This window comes from Perognathus longimembris, chromosome 18 (genome assembly GCF_023159225.1).
Source record: "Perognathus longimembris pacificus isolate PPM17 chromosome 18, ASM2315922v1, whole genome shotgun sequence".
Taxonomy (NCBI): domain Eukaryota; kingdom Metazoa; phylum Chordata; class Mammalia; order Rodentia; family Heteromyidae; genus Perognathus; species Perognathus longimembris.
The window spans coordinates 10,228,466-10,241,547 of NC_063178.1; the positions used below are offsets into that span (position 1 = coordinate 10,228,466).

The 13,082-nt window shown below is 40.8% G+C and overlaps 1 protein-coding gene across 13 annotated transcripts in view; it reads left to right on the forward strand.

Annotated features, from left to right (window-relative positions):
- Celf2 (CUGBP Elav-like family member 2) overlaps positions 1–13,082 on the forward strand; it is a 303,253-nt gene that overhangs the window by 268,095 nt on the left and 22,076 nt on the right. The gene's annotated exons all lie outside the window — the stretch shown is intronic.

Genomic DNA, 13,082 nt, shown 5'->3' on the forward strand with positions numbered 1-13,082 from the left:
GTTACATGAAGGAGTTGGCCTGGACAGCTTCCTTCTAACTTTGAACACTTCACGACACTGTGCAGTGCTCAAATAATTACCTAAGTATTGACAAAATAATTGTTGAGGGTTTTGTCAGAAAACTATGAAGTGAAATCTATAGCAAACAACAGACCATTTTCTCAAGGCTTTTGACTTCAAGGGAATGTGGAGACAGGAACATTTAACACTTGAGGAAACACTAGCTCTTCTTCTATCTTCATAAAAATTTGTGTATGTAAGACATTTCATCAGGAGTATGATTTGGAGGGAGAAACCTAAAGATATTTAGGATAATCTGGTGATTTTTTCTTAATGTGCTGAAATCTCTTGGTAATAGTGCATAGGTATCGTGACTCTATTCCTTAAAATGTTTCGAAAACATACTATTACTATAATAGGCCCCTATTTTATATGGTATATTGAACTCCCATAAAATCAAACTTAAGTCAGCTTTTTTAAGAAATTAAGTTGTAGGCTAGGATGTAGCTCAGTGGCAAAGCGCTTGCCTAGCAAGTACAACGTTCTGAGTTCGATTCCCAGTACCAAAAAAGAAAAAAAAAAAAAAAGAAAGAAATTAAGTTGTATGTTTAATGTGATTCACAAACTTAGGTAAAGAAATGCTTCCATGACCCCTTTTGACAAATAAACATCTTTAACATGTTCAATTGCCCTTTTGAAAAATTAAGTGATTTTTCTTAAAAATCATTAAAATTTGTTCTCTGTACTTTTATATGTTTTATAAATGAAATTGCCAAATACTTCTTAAGATTTTTCCCCTATGAAAACTATTAAATAATCAATCACATTGAAATAATAGGGTATTATACATATATTTTACTTAATTTCTAGTCAGAGACTTGGCAGTTTAAGAAGCCAAGTGCAAAAGAAGACATAACTGATCAGTGTAGAAATGCGATTAGACATCTAGTATCTATCACATGCCTTCTTTAGCATTAGACATTGTCTTGACGCTAGGAAAATGGCAGTGAACGAGACACACGCATACTATCTTCACTTAAGAGTCTTCCAGTCTCTCAAGGCATCTTGGACAATAAGCAAATAAATACAGACACAGACAGGGTAGCTGAGGCCATTATAAGATAAGATCAAACAATAACAGAGAGAGAATGAAGGCATTGAAGAAAGTAATCCCTCTCTTAAAAGGTATCATTTGAGCAGAAGCTTGAATTGAGTGAAGAAAGCCAAGTAGAGTCTTTAGAAGATAGAGCATTATAAAGGCAGTGGGAGAGAGCTTGACAGTAAACTAGAAAGGAAGCCTTGGTGCTGAGCACAGGGAGAGAAGGGAGAAGATAATGAATGGTAAGGTGCATGTCAGTGGATTCACAGCCATTTGTGTTAATCGGCATTTCCATCACTGTGACAGAATGCCTGACATTTACAACCTAAATATATGAAGGATTTCGTCTCTCTCTGTATCAAAGGGTTCAGTCCGTAGTCACTTGACTGAGTTTCTGGGTCTGTGGTAAAGTAGAACATCACATTGACAGGAGCATGTGATGACAGGAGCCTGTTGACCTCAGACAGGAAGTGAAAAGGGAAATACAGAAATGGGGTAGGTCAAACCCCCAGTACCTCCAGTGACCTGTTTCCTCCATCTAGGTAGGCTGTACTTATTGAAGTTTCCAGAAACTCCCACAATAGCACCAACCAACTAGGGATTCAACACTTGAGCTTGGAGGACAGGGGATTTCATGTTTAAACCTTAACACTAGTCATGGTATTATGGTGAAGATCACAAATTGGTTATACTCTCCTTAAGATGTGGAGTGCACAACACAGGGTGATAGTCTGAGTATTTCCCAGAGGAAATTTTAAACATATTTGGTCATTCCAGTTGTTTCTGTGCCCACAATGAAAAAGAAAATGGGTTTGTAGATTTCTTTCCCTTCCCCTTGCTCTAGTCACAAACCACCACAGTAAAGCATCTCCTGTACTCCTAAGGGGGAGGCATGCTAGGCGCCTAGCTCCCTTCCCTCCCATCTCCATCAGTGATGCCTCAGGCATCACTGAAAGTGGTTTTCCTCTTCTCTGTGGAGGGATGCATTGAATAATACCTGAAAGTATTTCATTAGAACCCTGAAACATAGCCATAAAAAATGATGTAAATCTGTATTTCAATTACTTTTTGCAAGTGTAACTTTAAAAACTTTGGGGTTTAAGTGAAAGTAAATGTATTTGTGTCATTTCCATCGGGAACTTTTATAAATTCGCAGAAAATATGATTAGTAGAATTCATGGCTGGGACTCCCCCCTTATCCAGGCAATTTCCTGTGTGATAGAAGGAAGCCATCCCCAAAGCAGTGCCATCATTTATTTCTTTTAAATAAATAATGGGCTGGGCTTGCTTTTTGTACCATGAACACATCCAGCCATGCTGTGAAAACGATGGAAGATTCATCCTCTCACGTCTACACATGCCCTTAGTTTGCCCCATTTTTAAATGTCTCTAAGTTCAGACAAATTCATCCAGAAAGGAAGGGGACAGTTTAATCCCCCAAACTATTAATTTTTTTAATAATTGTAAATTTATCTTTTCAATTTTGCACACCCAGAAAAAGTCTCCCTACAGCATTATTATAAATGATTTTAAATAGTCTTGGCTTTGAAACATGAGTGATTTAGCTTTAATTTTTGTTTTAAAAAATCCCCTTAGGCCATAAATGGGTTCCTTTGTCTCATGGCCTTGAAATAAAAATTAAAATAGTTTAAATTGCCCGTGGTTAGAATAAGTATTTCATGCAATTATCAGATGGTAGTGAATAAAATTAGAAATTAAATCATGGAATAATAAAACCAGGTAAGTGCATATTATGCCTTTTGCGAGTTTTTCGTGGGTCTTTTGAAGCCTAATCTAATTATGTTTTTTATATTTTATTTTGATATGATAATTTTCCTTTGTTTATTTCAAGTCTTCTGTTTCATTCACTATTAGGTCACTTCTTACTCAGTTTGAAACCTGTTTTTGAGGTTTCTGTGTTTATAGAAAGCAGCAAATTGTAGGTTAGGCATGGAAGCTACGTTGCATGGTTTTGTCTGATAATTTTGAGAGCTTGGAGGACAGCATGACTGTTAACTATATATGAACCTTCCTTTGGCATTTTCTATCTAAATCCTAAAATTGCATTTATATGTCACACTATTTCACTGACCTTCCTCTGGTCTCCTTTTTTAAAGGAAAAAGATATTTTAAAATTCTCCAGATGTTTCTTTAAGTACAGACTCAGTCAAGTGCACACTTCAGGATAATGGATAATTTCTTTCAATAGTGAAAAGCATCTTAAAATGCAGTCCACATTATTCCATGCCTACTGATGCCTCTTCAAAGAGTTTTCCCTTTAAATTCTGGACAGTCTTTTCCCCTAGCTTCAGCTTTCTTGAAGGCTAAGACCAAGTCCCAGGGAAATGTTAAACCCTGTGGATGATTTGAGGTTTGCAGAAATAGAAGGTGTTTTGATGTGATTTGGGGCTTTCCTGCACTCTTCACATGGTGATAACTGATGAGCAGATCCTGTCTGCCGTTCCTGAGTCCCTAGAGCATTAGCAGTAGGAAACCAAACTCCATCTAGAACTTATAGTACAGCCTTTCAGCTCACAGGAGTCTTTGCTATCCTACAGTGTATATTATATCACATGAGACATACATTCTGTGGAGACAGGCATTCATAGGCTGATTAAATCACATTTCTGATCTGTCTAGTATTGTTGGACCAGTGTATAAAATTACCTTTGGTTCTACACTGCCCCTCCAAGTAGTAACATCTTCTGGGTAGACGATGATGAGACCCAGAGAGAGGGACAGACCAACCAAGGGTTCTGGGAGAGGCCATCTTCCTAAGGCTACTGCAATGATATCTCAACTTCAGACAGCCCAAGACTAAACTTCTTTCTGACCTGTTCTTCCTACTAGCTTCCCTCCATTTTCAGTCACTGATGGGACCCAGTGGCTGCGTCTCACAACCAGTCCTAGTTCAGTCTTCATGCTTTTATCAGTTCCTAAGAGAAAAAAAAAATCAATGCAGATGCTACCTCTACTAATAAAGCCTTCCAGTACAGCTTCACTTCCACATGATATCTCCAACATAAAGACTTAACTAGTTCTGAGAAACTACCTGGAACTCCTTGAGGGTATTGAAGGCAGTGTGGAATGTTAGCAAGAATAGGAGTCCTGTAAGCCCCACCTATAGTCTTTCATGCTGCCAAGCCTCCACCAAAACACTCATATTTTCTTTTCAGGACTGATGTCTGGGCACATATCTGTGTCTTAACCGTCTATCTAGTAAGCTTTTTAAAGCATTAAGAGTATGTTATGTGTTGGTAATTGCCCTTGCATTTAGAGCAAGGCATATACACAGGCCTTCAAAAGTTTATTTGTAATTAATTCAAAAGAAGAACCAAGTGAAACAGTCTTTCATGTAAGAACCACTCATTCTGTGTAGCCAGTGTACACAGTGAGGTGGCACTGAGCTGACATCAGTTCACCAGCCTTACAATATTTGGTTCTTGAGGAATACAAACATAGCCACATCTTACATGTGAATACTCACTTCTAATAGGTTTCTGAAGAACAAATAAATAACATATTAGAATAAGCTCATATGAAGCAATTTTTTTTAATTACAGGATTTTACCCTCCCAAAAAATGGCTTCAAAGTGTTCTAATGTCATGGTATAAAATAAGGAAAAGTCTACAGCCTTAAACAAAGATAGTTCTTTTTCAGAAGAACCACTTACCCTAATGTGGTCCTTGAAAAATGACACACACATAGATCATCCTCAGTACCCTCTGCTTTAATTACGTGTACATCAGTAATTCTGCATAACTTCTAGCATGCCTCTACTGGTTAGATAAAGTTAGATCCCCTTCAGCTTTTCAAAGTATTTTTAATTTATATTGCACTTGTAAAACGTAGGACACATTATTTATTATGATTATTATTGGAAAGTGTATTAGAAAAGTAACAGACTTGCAATACAGTGAAAATGGGTCCCAGCTAGGGTGAGATTTTTACCCCAGCACATGTTTCTACTGAAGAGTGAGTGCAGGGCCTTGGAGTGGTAAATCCTTCCCCACGACCAGCCCTCTGGCACAGTCACTGTCCCAAAGGTGGTGGTGGAATTTTACTCAATTACGTTTGACCTCTAAGTACATACATAGTTCAGTGCTTTGGGTAGGTAAGTTAAAGATCTAGCTTCAGCTGAAAAGAGGCCAATTTTAATCCTTAGGTGGGTGGACTACTCAAAAACTCCCTCTAATGATATTCAGCGAACTTGATGGGCTGGTTGGGAAGTTTAATTGCAATGTTCCCTGAGACTTTGTGATCTTATCCTCCATTTTAGGTTTCATTTGCATTTTTCTGTCACTCATGCCTACCTCCTACCTATCAATATTCCCCCTTGAAAAAACATTAGGGAATGGAAAGGCCAAGTCAATCCTTGGCTACTTCCTGCTGGAATGAGGCCTCTTAGGTCAGGATCCTCTGGTCTTCGCTCTGTTGATGGGGATAGCAGGGACAGCTGGGATTCCAGGTTCTGATTCACAGGAGCCCTCTAGTAAGGGTATATTTTTAGGAGGTCATAACCAACAGTAGTTGCATCTAAGGAAGAAGTGTACTCTGAATTTAGAAGAATTAGCCCTTAAAGTATAGTTTTATAGCCAGGAGACAAGAGAAAACAAACCTGGCTGAAACAATGTAAGGTCCCATAGGAGAAAGGGCATCTGTATCCCTGCTGTATCTATAGAAATGCCAGGTAATAGGTAAGCAACGGTGCACTTTCCTAGTCATTTGGAAGGTAGCTAAGCATGGCTGTGCATGGACATCAGGTAATCATGCTTATGAACTATTTCTTCCCAACCTCTTGGCTTCAGTAACTTTTGAAAAGGAAGACACAAATGACTCCATCTCAATTCTGGTAACAGTTTCCTTTCTCTGCGTTGCTTGTCTCTTTCTAGTCCCTCATTGTCAGGATAAACCTTGTCTTGGTAGTTCTTTTCTTATGGCTAAGATGAAATGTCCCACTTGGTTCTTCCTCATTGTTGAGATGTCCTGATTGGTCTCATCCCATTTTGAAGAAGTATGAGAGATAGATCAGGTCTGTACTAGTAATGCCCTTTAGAGCCAAATTTAAGAAATGAAGTGATTAGAAAAAAATAGCTTCTGTGCAGTGTTTATGTAGAATCCATTAAATTTTAAATGTTATGTACTTGTAAGAACCATCTTCCTTGGGCCTGGCTGCAAATGCTCAGGGGGAGAATCGAATCTGGAATGACAAAAGACCTAGAATAGCGGTGGCTAAAATTTTGAAACAATTAGCAATTGGCAGGGCACTCTACTTATCTTATATTGTATATAACATTTTAGGATCATTGACAGCTTGTTAGGACTATTTAGCATTCGTTGTTAAACTTAGGAACACATCACATAAGCCTGTAAAGGACTGATATTATTAATTTAGAGGCTATGTAGTTGTTCGTGTCTTCCTAAACTTTGTATTCTAGTAGACTTAACATACAGAAGTCATTTAAAAGACACAACATAAAGAGACACTCACATTACCTCTGATTCAGTTTCTTTAAGTTGTAAAAAACATGATCATCCTCTCTTTAGCCTATGTTTACATTTTTCATTAAATTAAAAACAAAAACTTTCTCTGCTATTTTAGACTTGCTTTAATTAACAGCTCTCATATAAAAAGGTCTTTTATTCCAGGTTCACCTTACTTCCCTACCTCCAGAGCTGTGATATCTGCTCCTACCCCACAAGCAACCACCCAAACGCTAACTAACTTCGTAGCACCCTTCTCTTCCCTCCCCTTCTCTGGCCCCTTTTAGCGTGGCTTTCCTGACATGGCACAACACCTGGAAAGAACTCCAAAGCAGGTTGTGCCTAGCTGCGCTGCTGGAAGATAATATAGGGTGAGATAAAGAAAGCACTTGTCCAGCAGTAGAAAAGTATTTGCAGAGCAGAACCAATAGGCATCTCTTTAAGCCAGGCAAAGGTGAGGACGACTGTTCTTATGTCCTGCAGAAACAAATAGGATTGGTCTGAGTCATGGCATCAAAATATATTACCAGAAAATTGGCACACCTGTCTTACCAGGCAAGACACAAAATTGTTATGCCAGATTTCTGGTCCCCAAAGACCACCAAGGAGCCGATACTGATGCAAACGCACGAGAGTCTTTATTGCAAGCCCGAGCCTGGACTCCCAACCATCACCGACACAGCGGATCAGGATTGAGAGCCCCGACCCTCAGATAGGCAGGGTTTTTATTGTGATTACAACAGGGGCAGGGTATTTCCAACTTGGCAGATACTTGATTGGATGACATTTAGCAAGCAAGTCTTGTCCTATTTCCATTGGCTATCTAGCCTTTCAGTTACCTATTTTGGCTTTGATATCAGGAACTGGCCTCGATATCAGGAGTTGACAACAGGTGGTCACGTAGCACTGATGCAGGGGGTTAGTGCAGGGGGAAGAGCAAGTCACAAATGGGTTAAGCAAGCCGTTTACAGAAGCAGAATATTGCGGTCAGGCTGACCTAGTACCAACTTTATTTGAACAATTGCGACCATGTTTTCCCATTACCACTAAGCAAGCTTGAGCGGGCTAAAACAATCCAGTACTCAATCATAAGAAAACCAACCCAACAGTTACCATGGCATTTCTACTACTATTATGGTTATTTCTATAGTCTATGACTATGATCATTTTTTACTGTCTGTTACCATGGTTGTTACCCAGGTATAGAAGTGAACAAGTGCTCCCTACATTTTTAAATGTCAAGCTATAAGAAACTAGTCTCACGGGTGGGGGTGCAGCCTCTATCATGGAGTCATCATCAGAGTTTAGAAGCTGTTATAATTTTAACACTAAAACTTATATTTAGTTACTCCAGTTTTCAGGTCAGCCCTAACAAAATGTAGTGAAAGGAAAGTTCATTAAAAAAGGAATATGCTGGGCTGGGGATATGGCCTAGTGGCAAGAGTGCCTGCCTCATATACATGAGGCCCTGGGTTCGATTCCCCAGCACCACATATACAGAAAACGGCCAGAAGTGGCGCTGTGGCTCAAGTGGCAGAGTGCTAGCCTTGAGCGGGAAGAAGCCAGGGACAGTGCTCAGGCCCAGAGTCCAAGCCCCAGGACTGGCCAAAAAAAAAAAAGGAATATGCTTTCGGTAGTAGCTTTCATTAGCATTAATTTGGGGGCAGTTTTCTTTTGCTTGTTTGTGCTAGTCCTGAAGCTTGAACTCTGCCTGGGCGCTGTCCCTGAGCTTTTTGGCTCAAGACTAGTGTTCTAACACTTGAGCCACAGTTCCACTTCTGGCTTTTTGGTAGTTAATTGGAAATAAGAGTCTCCTGGACTTTCCTGCCCCGGCTACCTTTGAACTATAATCCTCATATCTTAGCCTTCTAAGTTGCTAGGACTACAAGGCATGAGCTACTGGTGCCCAGCTAGCACTGGCTTTTTAAAAAGTATTATTTTACTAAATTTCCCCCATAGGAAAAGAATTTGAATAGCCCTTGTGTGCAAACTATAATTTCTGTACCATTAATAGTATTTTACAACCATTATTATCATGCTTTATACCTATGTTAAATTTTGAGTTGGACAAAGATGAGGAAGGAGAACTTTGATCATCTACTTTCTTCCACTTCGATCTCTACATTGTTTTGCACATTTATTAATGCAGCAAAGAGTTCTGAATAGCTAACTGCCCTTCAGGTAGTTTTTTTTTTTTTTTTTTTGGCCAGTCCTGGGCCTTGGACTCAGGGCCTGAGCACTGTCCCTGGCTTCTTCCCGCTCAAGGCTAGCACTCTGCCACTTGAGCCACAGCGCCGCTTCTGGCCGTTTTCTGTATATGTGGTGCTGGGGAATCGAACCTAGGGCCTCGTGTATCCGAGGCAGGCACTCTTGCCACTAGGCTATATCCCCAGCCCCCCTTCAGGTAGTTTTGGCAGGGACAAAAACAGCATATGTGAGGGGTTTTTTCCAGAGATAAGTGTGCTTGGCACTTCTGCTTAGTGGCTTCTCAACAGAAGCATTACACAGAAACCAAAAGACTTTGAACATTTAAAATGCACAATTCAGGGGAAAAATAGTTGGAAATGATTTTCTAGTAATTGCTGGTTTCATGTCGCTGGTGGCTACCAAGACCCTATCACTGCATTTTTAGGGCTTTCCTCACTTGGTGTATTACTCTTTGTTTGGGGTCCAACACTTTAATAGTTACAGCCTGACTCTTGTACTTTCTGTTTTTTGCTTTGAGCGGCACTGAACTCTACTTTGATAAATGTTAATGATTTTTTTTAATTTTTATTGTTGTGGTTGGTTGTGGGTCTTGAACTCAGGGCCTGGATGCTGTCCCTGAGCTCCTTTACTCAAGGCTAGGGTAACTACCACTTTGAGCCACAGCTCCATTTCCAGTTTTAGGGTGGGTAATTGGAGAAGAGTCCCATGAGACTTTTCCTGCCCAAGCTGACTTAAAACCTCAATCTTCAGCTCTCAGCCTCTTGAGTAGCTAGGATTACAGACATGAGCCACCAGCACCCAGCTTAGTGCTGTATTTTTCAATACTGCTGTGCACAGGGAGACAAGTCCAGATCTGCTCCCCTTGTGGTGCCAAGAGTGCAAGGATATGTTCTCTGTCCATCACAACCACATTCCCGCTACATCATGGTGTAACCATGTTGTCACTGCCAACATCATAATATGAAAAGCATGTGTTAATTGCTGAATTGTGTTCTGTATTAGGTAAAAAAACATTCTGTTCTAGTCACAATGTCTCAGAAGCTTGTAACCTAAGGTCTAGTGATTGAGAGTTAAGAAAAATGTTAGCGTTTATGTGGTTTCATCCCATGAACCACTATAAACTGGGACAGCAGACATGTACAAAAATTAGCAAAATGGCACCAACCTGTAGAATCTGGTTGGAGACAGACAGGTTGTTGTGCCAAGTCGCGAAACCACCACCAAGAAGACCACCGAGACTCAGACATTCCGAAATGCAAAAGCAAGGCGAGGCTTTATTTAAGCGAGCTGCAACTCGGGCCTTGTCCTAACCCACCGACACAGCGGAGGTTAGGAGGGAGCCTCAAGCTGTGATTACACAGGGCTTATAAAGGCAAAGAACAAGGTTACAACAATCAGGTGTTCAAGCAAGCAAGATTAGGACACAGGTACAAATCTGATTGGCTCAGGGTTCAACTCTAAAATGGGGTTCACGTGGTAAAATGGGGCCTGACTTCAAAGTCTGGCACTTCAAGGTAAGGTACATGTCAGTGACAGAGAACATCTGTCCTGAGGAAATGTGGGGATCAGAATAGATGAGTTGACCTTTAAGCCCAAATTTTCAGAATTGGTAGAACTTTGGTAGGTAGAAACAGAATGGAGACATTCAGTGTCAAACATGGAATATGCAGAAGAATTTAATCCACAAACTGATATTCATCTCGTTTTTCACAAGTAGTAGATATATTAAAAAAAAAAAAACCATAGTTAGCAGAGCTAGAACTTGTTCTTATAGGTAGTAAAGAGCCACTTACAGATTCTGACCCCAAGAAAGTCATGTCTGGACTTAGGAACCAATCTGATGTGAAAGAGAACAAAAGGGAAGACAGTAAAGATGACCTCAGCATGCTGTTTGGGTGGCCAGTGAGCAGTGTTTTCACTAAAGGCGGGTGTTAAGGACAAGGAAACAGTTGTACTATAAGATAGGTTTGGCACATGTTGTAGAAACTCATGTAAACAGGTTTCACTCAAGTATGTCCACCCACCAGTACTGGGCTTCCTGACCCCCAGGCGTGGCAGAGACTGGAAGAGTGGATTGAGACTGCACTGCAGGAAAAGGCCTGTGACTAGTGTGCTAGAATCAAGGTGAAGAAGGGGCAGATCCCTGGCTGATGAGGAGAACCAGAGCCTCTGAGACTTAAGGAACTTGGCAGGATTGGGGAAATAACCACTTGAGTTGCAACAGAGGCAAAGCAAAGAAGAGGCAGAAATGGGAGTATTGTAGTTGAAGGCAGGCCAAAGAAAAACAGTACCCAGTCTCAGGCATGGTAGCACAAGTCTGCTGCCCTGGGTGTGCAGGAAATCTGGGGTAAGAGGATTGCGGTGGAAAGGTAGCCCCAGGCGAAACGAGATCCTACCTAAAAAGCAGAATATGGCTCAAATGGCAGTTTACTTGGAACTTTGAGTTAAAACTCCGAAAGGAGTTGAAGCAGCAAAGTACTTATCTCACAGATAGGTTAAGAATCTAAGTAGGTCTAGATACGAAAAAACTTCCTTCCTAATTCGGGTGAGGGTTTATGGAAAAGTTCATCTGCAGTATGTAAGAGGAAGTTTAATTGTATTTGCTGCCTAAGGAACCAAGAGTTATTAGAGCAAGCACTCTTTTTTTTTTTTCTTTGCCAGTCCTGGGCCTTGGACTCAGGGCCTGAGCACTGTCCCTGGCTTCTTTTTGCTCATGGCTAGTCTTCTGCCACTTGAGCCACAACGCCACTTCTGGCCGTTTTCTGTATATGTGGTGCTGGGGAATCGAACCCAGGGCTTCATGTATACGAGGCAAGCATTTTACCACTAGGCCATATCCCCAGCCCCCAGAGCAGGCAATCTCATTTTCTCAGTTGTGAAATACAATTTTTCAGTTTCACTTTCCATTGAAATATTGAGGTTTATATGTATCTATATATGAATATATATGTATCTATATATGTATGTGTTTACATATATATTTATAGTGGTATGCAAGCACATGAGACTGAATATTTTGATATACTACTAAATACTATTTTGGAGAAATGCACACTAGCTTCAAGCTTGCTACCTGCATGTGTAGTGAACGAGAGTGGTACAGATGTTTGTGGGCTAAAACATCATCCCGTTACAGACTGTCAAGTAGTGGGATCACACAGCCTCACCTCTTTGACACCATTGTCTGACAGCCTCCTCCTACCCAGTCCCACTTCCCTCTTCTCTCTCCCCACCAAACATGATCTTTGTGAAATAAATTAAAAGAAGTGTGGTTACTGTAGAATAATGAGGCCCCGTGGGAGGAGAGGCTGGCTGTGGCAGGCCAGTGCCCTAGGACTGTGGCCTGCGAAGGTGGTAGCATCCATGTCATTGTAATTGCTCTGCCTGCTCAGACTCCCTGCGCTGCTGGAACACAGCTCCGACGCCCATGGAGGCGGATGGAAACAGCGGGCTCCACTTCTTGAGTGTATTCGGTAGATTCAGGCAGTTTTCTCTGTTTATAATTATTTATTTCCAGAGCCACAAAGTTGCTTGTGCTTTCAGCAGCTGATTACTATATGGGAAAGACGTTTTAAGTGAAGTAGACTCACAGTCCCTTGGTGGTCAGTTCTCTATCATTTGTGGTGAATATGGATGGCCAGTTCCTGAACAGTTCAGCAGTCAGCTTTGCCCCAAGTTGAAAGTACTATACAATAATCTGCCTTCTACAAAAATGAAAAAGAAAAAGAAATGTCAGGCTGGGTGTGGTAGCCTACACTCATAATTCTAGAGAGGCAGAAATATGGTTTAAGGCTAACCTGGTAAAAAATGAGACCTCATCTCAACCAATAAGCCAGGCATAGTAGTTCACAACTGTAATCACAGCTACGTAAGAGGCCAAAAGTAGATGGATCTTGGCCCTATGCAAAAAGCATGAGACGCTTACTCCCTGCCTAAAAAAATAATAAGTAATGCAATAAACAATTAAGGGGCATGGCTTAGGTGTGGTAGAGGGTCTGCCAAGCAATCATGATGCCCAAGTTCAAATCCTAGTTCTACAAGGAAGGAGACCAGGAGGGAGGGACATCACTAGGATTGCTCTGTGTGTTCCTGATTTCAGTCCAAGTGACAAGGAAGAGAGGTCACTAAGGATGGCTTTTGATTTAGATCTGCCCTGGTTCTAAAACAACTTCCAGTGTGAAGAATTTGATTCATTCTTGTAAGATCTCTGGTAGCAATGACTTGGGGTTTCTTCTTTTTTTTTTTTTTTTTTTTTGGCCAGTCCTGGGCCTTGGACTCAGGGCCTGAGCA